The sequence below is a fragment of the Phaenicophaeus curvirostris genome, chromosome 1 (genome assembly GCF_032191515.1).
Source record: "Phaenicophaeus curvirostris isolate KB17595 chromosome 1, BPBGC_Pcur_1.0, whole genome shotgun sequence".
NCBI lineage: Eukaryota > Metazoa > Chordata > Aves > Cuculiformes > Cuculidae > Phaenicophaeus > Phaenicophaeus curvirostris.
Window position 1 is genome coordinate 177296131 of NC_091392.1, and position 12787 is coordinate 177308917.

The 12787-nt window shown below is 42.0% G+C and overlaps 1 protein-coding gene across 7 annotated transcripts in view; it reads right to left on the minus strand.

Moving 5' to 3' along the window:
- The window catches only part of ENOX1 (ecto-NOX disulfide-thiol exchanger 1), a 297335-nt gene that overhangs the window by 104983 nt on the left and 179565 nt on the right, over nucleotides 1-12787 (minus strand). The window lies entirely within an intron of this gene.

Sequence of the window (12787 nt, forward strand, 5' to 3'; positions counted from 1 at the left end):
AGGGAGAGAGGGAGAAGGAGAGACAGGGAGAGGGAGGTGCATTTGCAGTGAAAAAAAACAAACTATGCAGAAGAAGGGAATGTTACATAATTTAAAATATTAATATGATTGACTAAAACACAGCACATTAAAGTGTAAAACTATGCACCATGAATATCTGTTATTATCTGGGAACACAATTTGCTGTTTGTTTACTATTGCTGCTGTGGTGTTTATATTGCTTTCTGATCAGAGTGTAAAAAGAATATCATTTAACATCGACATGCCCTTTCCATCTAATTGTCAAGCAGATTTATCACAATATAACCTTCTCATAGAAGTCACCTTGATTTACAGACAATACAGAGAAAGATCCATTTCTGGCTGTTTTATAGAAGTGTACTTAGCTTAGACTTCTAACCATTTTACCCTGGAATATAAAGTTTCAGCTGTGTCGAATGGGGCCTTTTTGAACATTGGAATTAATTCCTCCTTGTCCTGTTATTTAATCGGATTAGCAGATACTCTTCAACAAATGCATTATTAAAATATACTGCTATAGCCCCACAAAGTAAGACACACATTTGGCAAATGTTACTCTTTCTCCTACCTGCTCTCTTTGCCAAGACTTCCACACGTATTATTTAAAGCTGAGAGATTTACTGGGGAGCACCAGTGCTGTAACATCAAGAATTGTAATAAGCAGATGTTTCAGATGAACTGAGAGCCAACTTCTGAAATTTTCTTTCGTTAAAAACAAGGCTTTGGGTTCTTGAGGCATAATGAATAAAATATTTTGAGAGACAGAATTCTTTGTTGGCATAACACTGCTGCTATTTGGCAGCATCAATTATTTAAAAGAAGAGAGCTACTTTGGTGTTCTACAGGTTTTCTGCTGAATTTTCTGGCTAGCAATTGGAAAGTATTTTATGATACATGTAAACGTGGGGTTTGGTAGCTGGGGAGCTTGTTTGTTTTGAAGAAGTAAAAAGAGAGAAACAACTCTTTCCCATGGATTTATTTTATATATATATATATATATATATATTTATATTTAGGAAATTTGAGCTACAAGGCAACACAATCAATAGAATGTGACCAGAGAGGTCTGTTCCTTCATCCTAAATCTGCTGCTGAGAATCTCTGTGACACTGAGTCAGCCTGCTGTCCTTTCTATATGTTAAATTCTGTATCTGCAAAACTAGTACAATCATACTCACTTACTGGTGAGGATTAGCTCACATTTTAACAGCACTTTGCAGGTGTGAAGCACTCTGCGTGGGCTGAAAATTAGCATTATGATTTCTGTGAATCATTCATAGTCATCTTCTCTGGGAAGGACAACTGATTGAGAACCTTTACTCTAACAGAGCTTGGATTGAGAAACTCTACTCCAACAGAGCTCGTATCTGTGTTGGCTGCATGTTCCTTGCTTTCCATGAAGACTGTGAGCCTTCATGACTTTCAGGCAGTTCTGTACAGCAAGCATAGCAAGCACACAGCAAGCAAGGATTTCCTTTAGGCTTATTGAAGACTGGTATTAATGAAAACTCATGATATTACATTACTTTTTTAATAAGTGGGCTTATGAGAAAGGATTTTCTCTGGGTGTGATGCTTTTTTTCAATATCGATGTATATGCATTGCTTCTCAGATTGAGCTTTGAAACTCAGAGCCTATCATTTATTCCATGGGGTGCAGTGGTGGCTGTGTTAAATATTCATGGTTAGTGAATGCTGGGAGATAGTCAGAGGTGAAAGGACAACATACAATTCAAAGAAGTCCTTAGGCTATGCTAATTTTCTTGATCTCATTTTTAAAAGTCAGACTTCTGACAGCCACAGCAAGCTATCCTGTGCAGCACTCTCCTGCTGTGCATGAAGTCCATCATTAGTACACACTGCTAAAGATGCCCGCAGAGCTCCACAGCATGCAAAGTGGAGCACCACAATAATACTTGAGGCATGATGTCATACTGGTCCTCTCCTAGGATCAGGGACAACTAGGACTGGAAAAATGCTGAGGGAGGCACCTTTTCCATCCCTCTGGACAAATGTAGGTTCAGCTAGAGTTCTAGGCAGATATGAAATTTCATATTAAATCCAGTATTCATAGCAGACCCAAAGCATTCTTGGGTAAGGATGGAGCAGGTGGAAACGTACAAGAAGATGGACTGAAGGTCAAGTTCTCCCTGTCCTGTATGCATCTTTCAGGTTCTAAGTGAAAGTCAAAGAAAAATATCGTCATCTGGTGACTGCTGTGACAAATTATATTTAACCATTGCTGTTCTCTCTCTAAGACAGATACTAGATATGTTTCAGCTTCTTTACAAAAGCAGTAAACTGAATCAACAGCAAACTCTGCCCAACCACAGACACACACTCTCTCTCAAAGGAAAGATGGCAGGTTTCAATAAGGTACACTCAGGTGTTGGATTTAAGTGGAAGAAAATTATTGACTAGTAATTCTTGCCATGTTCAAGGAAATACGACTTTGTAAGTAACTTTGCCTGTGTTAAATAAGTACATAGCTTTGTCATCAGTTTCTTTTAAAACTGGAATCAAAATCCAACAGCACAAGCATAGTATTGGGAGCCCAAATTCCCTAAACATCCTTCTAGGTGAGCTAGAACTCCATGCTTACTGAAGGTGATTGTGCTGAATTACATCAAAGAGGACTTAGTCAATAGTTCTTAAAATCTAATTCCATACCTTGCAGGCATTAATCCAAACCCCACTAAGGACAATGGCAAGGCATGGACAGCTTTTAAACAGGACCAGATTTGCTTTCTTTGTCTTTCTGAAAGAGCTGCTGAAGTTTCCCAATGTGTTGAACTGAGAATGAAATGCTTTCAGGTATCACATGAGCACCAAGACGATGCACGAATACCATTTGCAGGACATCCTGGAAATGTAAATTCCCTGACTATTAAAACCTATTACTATGCATTGCAGTGATGGAACATTCAGCTGGATTTCTCAACAGTGAAAACCCTGTTCAGACCCCCAAAGTGATAGATGGTGCTTGCATCTACAGAGAAGCTGATGCATGCCACCTGCACATTGCTGACAGACCATGAAAGCAGCCTAAATATGGCATGTCCAGAGGAAATACTGGTCTGGACTCTGAGATGCAGAGAAAAATGAACTAATAAAGTCACTGGAAAGTCAATAAATTCGCCACACGTGTGACAGGATCCAGAAAAATCCCAAGTTTAACTGTATTAATGCTACTGAGCAGTGCAATAATAGAAATTCGATATATAGCTCTTGTCTAGGAAGAGAAGACAACCATCCATCAGCACCACCACTGCAGTCTGCTCCATGTCCTGGCATAATGCCTATTTGGAGCAGGACCAGGATACCAGAGTTAGAGCCAGAGACAATTCCTGCTGAACTTACTGGTAAGTTTGTTGGTCTTCAGAATGAAAGGTATGATAGAGTTAAGCAGGATTACAGAAAATAGGAATCAACTCTGCCCACACCCATTTTTTTAACAGATTCATTTGGATATATGATTATTAAGATATTAGAGACATGAATATGCTATATTAAACACAGATACATCATATTTATATACTACACATCTGAAGATTCAAGCAAGTAATAATTTATGCGTTCGATGGTCATACCATTATTTTTATAGGTATCTATACATATATTTATGCAGTAAGGTAAGGGTTTATGATCTCCTGAAATTGCTTGACTAACCTGATCTCCTATGACAAGATGACACACTCAGTGGACGAAGCCTGTGGATGTTGTCTATCTAGACTTGAGTAAAACCTTTCTTACAGCATTCTCCTGGAGAAACTGGCTGCTTATTGCCTGAATGGGTGTACGCTTCTGTAGGTAAAAAACTGCCAGGATAGCTGGCCCTCAAGAGTTTTGATGAATGGAGTTGAATACACCTGGCAGCCAGTCACAAGTGGTATTCTCCAGTTCTGTTTAATACTTTTATCAAAGAGCTGGATGAGGGATCAAGTGCACCTTCAGTAAGGTTGCAGATGACGTCAAATCGGGCAGGAGTGTTGATCTACTTGAGGGAAGGAAGGCTCTACAGAGGTATCTGGACAGGCTGGATCAATGGGCTGAGGTCAACTGTATGGGGTTTAACAAGGCTCAGTGCTGCGCCGTGCGCTTGGGACACAACAATCCCAGGCAGTGCTACAGGCTTGGGGAAGACTGGCTGGAAAGCTGCCCGGTGGAAAATGGCCTGGATATGTTGATCGACAAGCAGCTGAATGTGAGCTGCCAGTCTGCCAAGGTGGCCAAAAAGGCCAATAGCATCTTGGCTTGTATCAGCATTAGTGTGGGCAGCAGGATTAGGAAATGATTGTCCCCTTGTACTCAGCACTGGTAAGGCTGCATCTTGAATCCTGCATCCAGTTTTGGGCCCCTCACTGCAAGAAAGACACTGGAGCATGTCCAAAGAAGGGAAACAAAGCCAGTGAAGGGTCTAGGGCACAAGTCTTATGAGGAATGTCTGAGTAAACTGGAGCAAGGCTAGAGGAAATGGCCTCAATTTGTGCTAAAGGAGGTTCAGACTGGATATTAGGAAACCAAAAATGGTCTTCACCAAAACCATTGTCAAGCATTGGAACAGGCTGCCCAGGGAAATGGTGGAATTGTCATCCCTGGAGGTATTTAAAAGACATGTATATATGGTGCTTATGTACATGGTTTAGTGGTGGACTTGGCAGTGCTAGGCTAAAGGTTAGACTTAATGACATTAAAGGCCTTTTCCAACCCAAGTGATTCTATGATTCTGTGGTTGTATAAGAAACAACTTTAAGTTGGTTTACATTTTGAAAAGTTAACAAATAATTGCTGAATTAAAGAAATCAGAAATTATAAGGAAATTTAAGAATGGAAAAGTATGTGTTGAAGTTAAAGTCCCTGTGGATACTGTTCATACAGCTTGAATATTCATACTTTTGTACAAGAAAGTAAAAGCACTGAACATAAATATTTTCAAGACCATGTTCTGCCTAAATTTGTCAAAATGAGGTTAATTCCTGTTTCATCTATGATAATAAGAAATTGTCAGGGTGGAGAACAATGACAGCTTCTAAAGAACAAATGTCTGGAATTGGCAGCCAGAGAGGCAAGAATTAAAATCTTCTTGAACGCTTGGAGTAGTTTGTAAAGCTCCTTTTTTCTTTTATGTTGAACACAGGAAGAACAATACATTTCACATGAAATCTTTCAGTCTGGAAAAAATAGAAGAGCAATAAAATCTCTTTAAGAATAACTATATTCTAAGATACTACATATTGCAAAACAATTAGTCTGCATTTTGGGAGTGCAGGAGCAACTCTGTCATCAACTTTGGGCACATGATTTAGTAGTGGACAGGTACGGTTGGAGTTGCTGATCTCAAAGGTATTTTCCAACCTGATGATTCTATGTTCCATAAAAATAGCCAGATAATATTTGAGAAGCATCCTCCTTTCCTTCTTAGGCAACAGTTGCTGTCTGAATCACCGTCTGGTTTTGCCACATTACTGCTTTGCCCAAATAACATGCAGGTACACTACTGCCGACTGTGGTTTTGGGGACTGCACTTCATCATCAATATTAAGTTACTACCTCTTTCCACCAGCCCTTACCACAAGTTATATATCAGCTCAATATTTCTTTCTAAAAGTATAATCCCCTATGTGATTTAAATGTGGCTAAGCCAGCATCACTGCTCTTTTGACGACATCCAGCAGCAGGTGAGCACTGCAGCGGGGTAACAGCTTGTGGCAGTGGGGTGCTTGCCAGAGTCGGTGAAATCCCAGGAAAACCCAGGTGGGAGTGGGGTGGGTGGCTTCAGGCTCCTGACACCCGGCGGCTCCCGTGGGGTGCCTTACGGAGCGGGCAATTCCAGTGGCTGCTGCAGGAGATTTTAACGGCCCCTAGGGAGTACCGCGACCTGGAGTGTGGCAAATAGGTGCCACAAACCAGGCAGGCAGCCAGAGTGAGCACACCTGAGAACTGCTGATCCACTAAATGCCAGACTGAGGAGAAAAAAGATGGGGAATGGCAGCAAGTTCTTGCCCAGCACAGAAAGCGTGTTGTCCCCATTCAGATGTCAAACTCCCAGGTTCCCTTGCAGAACAGATACAAAGTGCTGCAAGTGGAATCAAACTCCAGAGGAGGAGGATGGTCCTGCAGCCTAGAATCATTCCTTAGGCTGTGCCATCCTCAAATGACCATCAAAACAACCTCTGAGAAAAAAGAAGAGAAGAGTGATTGTCTTGGGGGATTCCCTTCTAAAGGGAACAGAGGCACCTATCTGCAGACCAGACCCACTGCACAGAGAGGTCTGCTGCCTGCCTGGGGCCTCTGTGAAAGATTTCATAAGAAAGCTTCCTTCATGGGTAAAACCTACAGATTATTACCCTCTGTTAGTGTTCCAAGTAGGTAAGAACAATATTATAGAGGAGAAAGCTGAAGGCAATTAAGAGGGACTTCAGGGCTCTGGGGAGAATAGTGAAGGGCTCTGGGGCACAGGTAGTGTTTACCTCCACCATTCTGACAACATGGAATGAAGAGGGAGAGAGCAAGAAAAATCACTCAATTAATACCTGGATCCAAATCTGGTGTGAGGAGCAAAACTTTGAGTTCTTTGATCATAGACTTGTCTATACACTTCCAAGCTTCCTTACCAGGGATGGGGCACGTTTGCCTCCTAGGGGTACAAAATTCCTTACCAAAAATCTAGTAGGTCTCATTAATAGAGCTTTAAACTAGATGTGAAGGGGGTGGGGGATGAAGCCAGGCTAGACAGGAGTAAGCCTGGAAATGGCACTCCAGTGCCTAAGAGATGGTGTACTGGTGATGACCTCCAAGTATATCAGCCCAGAGTGAGTGGGGGCAAGTACATCTCACAATGGAAAAGATGTAATTTGCATTGATGGGTCAGATAATCCAAGGACCATTCAACTGGGAATGAACACTATTCCCTTTATGAGAGCTGAGGGATAATCAGCCTAGTAGAAGTGCATTTACACCAATGCATGCAGCATGGGCCATAAACAGAAGGAGCTGGAAGCTATTGTAGGACAAGGAGACTATGACGCAGTTGCCATCATGGAAGCATGGTGGGATGACTCGTATAACTGGAGTGCTGCTATAATGGGGTATAAACTCTTCGGGTGGGACAGGAAAGGTAGGAGAGGTGGTGGGGTCGCCCTCTATGTTAGAGAGTGCTTTGATACCATCAAGCTCGATTATGGTATCATCAAGCACACGCAAGAGAACCAGGTGATCAGACCCAGTCAACACGGGTTCATGAAAGGCAGGTCTTGCCAAACTAACCTGATTGCCTTCTGTGACAAAGTGACCTGCCTACTGAATGAGGAAAAGGTTGTGGATGTGGTCTTCTTGGACTTCAGTAAAGACTTTGACACAGTTTCTCACAACATTCTGCTTGGGAAACTGTCAGCTTCTGGCCTGAACAGGCGCACACTCTCCTGGGTGGAAAACTGGTTGGATGGCCGGGCCCAGAGAGTGCTGATAAATGGAGTTAACTCCAGCTGGAGGCCAGTTACAAGTGGTTTTTCCCAGGGCTCAGTGCTGGGTCCAGCCCTGTTCAATGTCTTTATCAATGACCTGGATGAAGGCATCGAGTGCACCCTTAGCAAGTTTGCGGATGACACTAAGCTGGGTGGAAGTGTCGATCTGCTGGAGGGTAGGGAGGCTCTGCAAAGGGATCTGAACAGGCTGGACCGCTGGGCAGAGTCCAATGGCATGAGGTTTAACAAGGCCAAATGCCGGGTCCTGCACTTGGGGAACAACAACCCTGTGCAGTGCTACAGACTAGGAGAAGACTGGCTGGACAGCTGCCTGGAGAAGGACCTAGGGGTGTTGGTTGACAGCCGACTGAACATGAGCCAGCAGTGTGCACAGGTGGTCAAGAAGGCCAATGGCATCTTGGCTTGTATCAGAAACTGCATGACCAGCAGGTCCCAGGAGGTTATTCTCCCTCTGTACTCAGCACTGGTGAGGCCGCACCTCAAATACTCTGTTCATTTCTGGGCCTCTCACTACAAGAAGGGTTTTGAGGCTCTGGAGCGAGTCCAGAGAAGGGCAACGAAACTGGTGAAGGGGCTGGAGAACAAGTCTTATGAGGAGCAGCTGAGGGAACTGTGTTTGTTTAGCCTGGAGAAGAGGAGGCTGATGGGTAACCTTATAGCTCTTTACAACTACCTGAAATGAGGTTGTAGAGAGGAGGTTGCTGGCCTCTTCTTCCAAGTGACAGGGGACAGGAAAAGGGGGAATGACCTCAAGGTGCACCAGGGGAGGTTCAGACTAGATATCAGAAAGAAATTTTTCACAGAAAGGGTCATCAGGCACTGGAACAAGCTGTCCAGGGAGGTGGCTGAGTCACCTTCCCTGGAGGTATTTAAAAAGAGAGGTAGATGAGGTGCTCAGGGACAGGGTTTAGTGTTTGATAGGAATCATTGGACTCGATGATCCAAGAGGTCTTTTCCAACCTGGTGATTCTATGATTCTCAGTATTAGCCCTTGTCATTTGTTCTGCCTGCAACTGCCAATTGTTTCTGTCATGTTTTATGACAGCTGCCAAGTGGTGTTCCTGTTGGATGCATAAGAACACCCATGTGTGCAAACATGGATTTGTTTGTGTGCCCCTACTTGCGCACATGGAAGGTTTCCACCACGAACAACCAGCAGCCTGCTGGTAGCTGTGGTGCTCACACACGCTGGTCAAACACACAGGGAGACATGGCGGGTGTTGAAAACAATGATCTGAGACCAAAATAAAAAATATTGAAAGGGTCTCCATGGCCTGGGAGTGATAATTTTGTACCTAAGAAAAACTGTCTATTTTTTGCTAGGGCTGAAAGATAAAAAAAATATTTGGTTCCAAGAATGAAGTTGCCTGCCAGCATGCGCTGCAAGGATTAGGACAGTCCAGGCAGCATTTGGTAATAAATGTAGTAAGCTGCTTGTTAAACTGTGGTTTCTGTGAAAAAAAAAAAAAGAAAGAAAAAATTCTGGAGACTAGAGATTTGATTGTGTACTTCAAAAGCACAGCTGAGTATTTCAAGACTGAACACACAGTTGATTTCTAAAAGCTGAGATTTAAGTATTCCTGAAAATATCTGCCTCCCTTAAAACAAATATATTTATAGACATAGACACATATATTTATAGGGGAATGCATATTACTTGGCAGTAACAAAAAAAAAAAGTAGCTTTTTTTTTCCTCAAATGAAGGAAGAATGTTAACAGAATAAGAAAAAGGTTGTTATTCTAAAAACTTCGTGTGTTTTTTTCTAAAATTCTTCCTCAAAATTCTATGATCTGTCAGTTTCTTTATCCTCATGTCAGTCTCCTTTTTTTCTCTATCAGCAATTAAGAATGAATGTTCAGCTGCATGCTAGAGATGAAGGTTGGATCACTGTTTTCCCTGTTTATTCAAATCTTACCATTTTCTGGGTTTCAGAAAGCTTTTGGTGGAATCATAGAATCATAGAATCATAGAATAACCAGGTTGGAAGAGACCCACCGTATCATCGAATCCAACCATTCCTATCAAACACTAAACCATGCCCCTTAGCACCTCGCCCACCCTCATTTGAAGGAACTCATTTGGTCATTAAAGGGCTTTTCTCAAAGTAATAAGATTTGCTCACTGGAAAAAAATGAAGACAGAAGTCGGAGTGACAGTAGGGCACCAGATCACTGATGTCCCGAGAAGATGTGCCAATTTAGTTGGTTGTTGATCCAGATGGAGGAGCTCAGTTGTGGAACAACATTATCAGCCCCAAAGTGCCAGATCAATGCAGCAGCACGGCAGCCACCACCATCTTTCAGTACATTTCCTTGTCTAATTTAGGCATCATTAAGTTCCTAGACTTCACTGGTTCTAAAATAGATGCTGGATTGTTTCATAAACTTCCAGACACATCCCAATAAACAAAGGTGGGGATGAGGTGGGGGTGGAGGTCTGACAGCTCTTCCATTTGACCAGCATAACCACTATCATCCTGCCTCAGAGAAAGGAATATCAGACTGGCAAGTAGCAGATGCCCAGAGATTTAGAATAAGAAATAGGCAGGTAAAGAGCAAACTATTTTTAGCTTGTATAGAATGCTTACATATTGCCAGTGGTAGAGGTCACAACTGAACAATCCTTTCCAGCAGGCATCTATTCCACATGACTTGGTTTGTACGTTTTCACTAAATCCTGTTGTGCACCTACACCTATTTATATTTTGAATCCATCGCAATCTGTTTATACCTCTGGCTTTTGTAGCGTGCTGGTATTAGGACAGTAGCAGAGTGGAGAAATGTGCTTCCTTTGCTTTGCTAAAACAAGGTATTTGACAGTTCAAGGCACACTTTTTAGTCCTGTCATTCTGAGAAACTGTGAATAGCTGTTCCTTATTCACTTTATCCACAAGATTACAGATTTTATTTCTGCCTTTTTTATCTCGGTATCTGTTTGGCATGCCAGCTTTGTCTCTGCGAAGCTGCCACAAATCAATACCCATATGGAACCTCTTACTGTGGCCCCTGTTAAAATCCTGAGATGGTAACTACAAGGGCAGAGATGTCTTTGCAGGTCCTCTTCTAGCTCTGAATTTTTTAAGAACTAAATATTAAAGACATGGGCAGATGCCCTTAAATAAGTGCTGCACAACCCCAATCTATAAAGACCCATGCGGGCATAGGACTCCTGCAGGTACAGGAGTAAGGCACATAGTATCAACATATATGTATGCGTTCACGTGTGAGTGCATGCATGTGTATATTTGTAGAAGTGGAAAGGATTGAATGAAGGAGGGGCAGGAAATAACCTCCTTGACCTCCAGCTTTCTCAGTTGGCCAGGGGATCCATCTCAACACCATTCAGCATGAACTATGTTCTGTGAAACAGAGCCTGGACTGTAGCAAAAACAAGTCTCTAAGGGAATTTTGGCAAAAATAGTGGGTGAGGGGGAATCTAGGTGAATGTTTCTCATTAATAATCAACCAAGGAATAATTTATATGATCTCTACAATGTCTGTCAGACTCACTCCATAAACAAAGCCCTTGTAGTATCATCAAAACACTTGCCACTTGAAAATTACTTCAATGAAACATGAATCACGGACAAAGCTTTAGGGCTGTATTATTGTACTTTGGCTGTTTTGAAGAAAGCCTTGAGTCTGCACAGAGTTTACAGCAGACAATCCTGAAACTTCAGATGCTCTTCCTCAGAGTTGGCTGTGCTGTAGCCGAAAACACTAAAAGCAAATCTGGCCTCCTCTTGATCCCTGCCTACAAAATCACAAACAAACACTGTATTTAGAGCAATATACATGACACAGACTAAATTAAAGAAAACCACCTTCTCTTTTTACGAGTAAATCATGGGGTGAATCACTCCTGGTGCATCCTTTATTGCAGCAGGGCTTGGCACAACAGGACACCAATCTTGTTTAAAGCTTCTAATGCAATGCAAATAATAGGAGAGAATAGCAAATAATAATAATACAAGAAAGTGTTACCATAATAGATGCCACTTTCCTCCTAAGATGCAACTTCCACATTGCTTTGTAAAGGAACGTACAGAGTCACTGTAATTTTATTTCTATTACTCTTTCTGCTCATAAATAGCCATCAGTGCCACTTTGACCTCCAAGGGGTCTTGGACACTACCTGCCTATAGTGAATATATTTAGCTGCCTCTTAGAAGAGCTCTGCAAAGAATTACCTGACAGGCAAGCCTGAGAATGAGCTGGAAAACTCAAGACTTGATGTTGAGAGAGGCTGATGACAGCTTGTCAGTTTTTTCACGGCTGACAGCTGCATGTGTAAGAAGCTAGAGTCAGAAAAAATTGACTAATCTCAGTCTCCATCAACAATCAGCTGCTCTTCCATGTGTAAAAACCCCATTGCTGCTGTAGCGGAAACTTGTGGAGGTGAAAACAGAAGAGGCAATAAAGAGAAGCAAGAAAGTAGGGAAGAAGGAAAAAGGTAAAGAGAAAAATCAAAAGAAATGCAGGGAAGGAGTGGGAAAGATGAGCAGGCAAAGGTATAATCTGGAATTTTTGTGGCATGGTTCCATGCTCTGTCCACAGTCTGTTTTGACCAGTGCCAGAAATTTGAAAGATTCATGAGTTCATAGCACCTCATGATTTTCTGTGCTGACCTCCCCAGATGCCCTGCTGCTCAAGAACTGCTTCATGCAATAGGAACAACAGGTCTCTTCCATCTCCTCATCAATAAATCACTTCTTTATATGGCACTATTCACAGGTTCATTGTGAAGAAAATAACAAAACCACAGATTCTGCACACTGCCACCTGATCCCCAGTTAATAGTTCCAAAGCTGGTTTGTAAAAATATGGGACTGGCAAATATGCAAGATTCAATGTTTACAATGCTTATACAAAATAAAACATGTGTAGCTGTGTTTCTTGACTTTCAAAAGTCTTTGTACATTCACTATAGGCAGCTTGGGATAACCCTCTCTGGTTTTGCACTTCTTCAGTCCACTTCTACAATTTTGGGCTCATCAAGTGGGCTACTCAGTAAGGCTAGCCTTAGCCAAACAAAGTAGCCTTCTTAAGCTCCCTGCATGGGAAGTTCTTCAATCTGTTTGCCCAGTGAACCTCTTCCTAAAGTAAAATTTTGCTATGTTCCTTGAAAACGAGATCACCAGCTATAGAAGATGAGAAAATTAATAAATAAAACATGACTACACAGCCTATGAACTGCTAATGGATTTTTCTTAGCTTGCTGTCTAGGAAAGTGCTGTATTCCAGAAATTTGAGAGGCACTTGTATGGCACAAATAGAAAAAT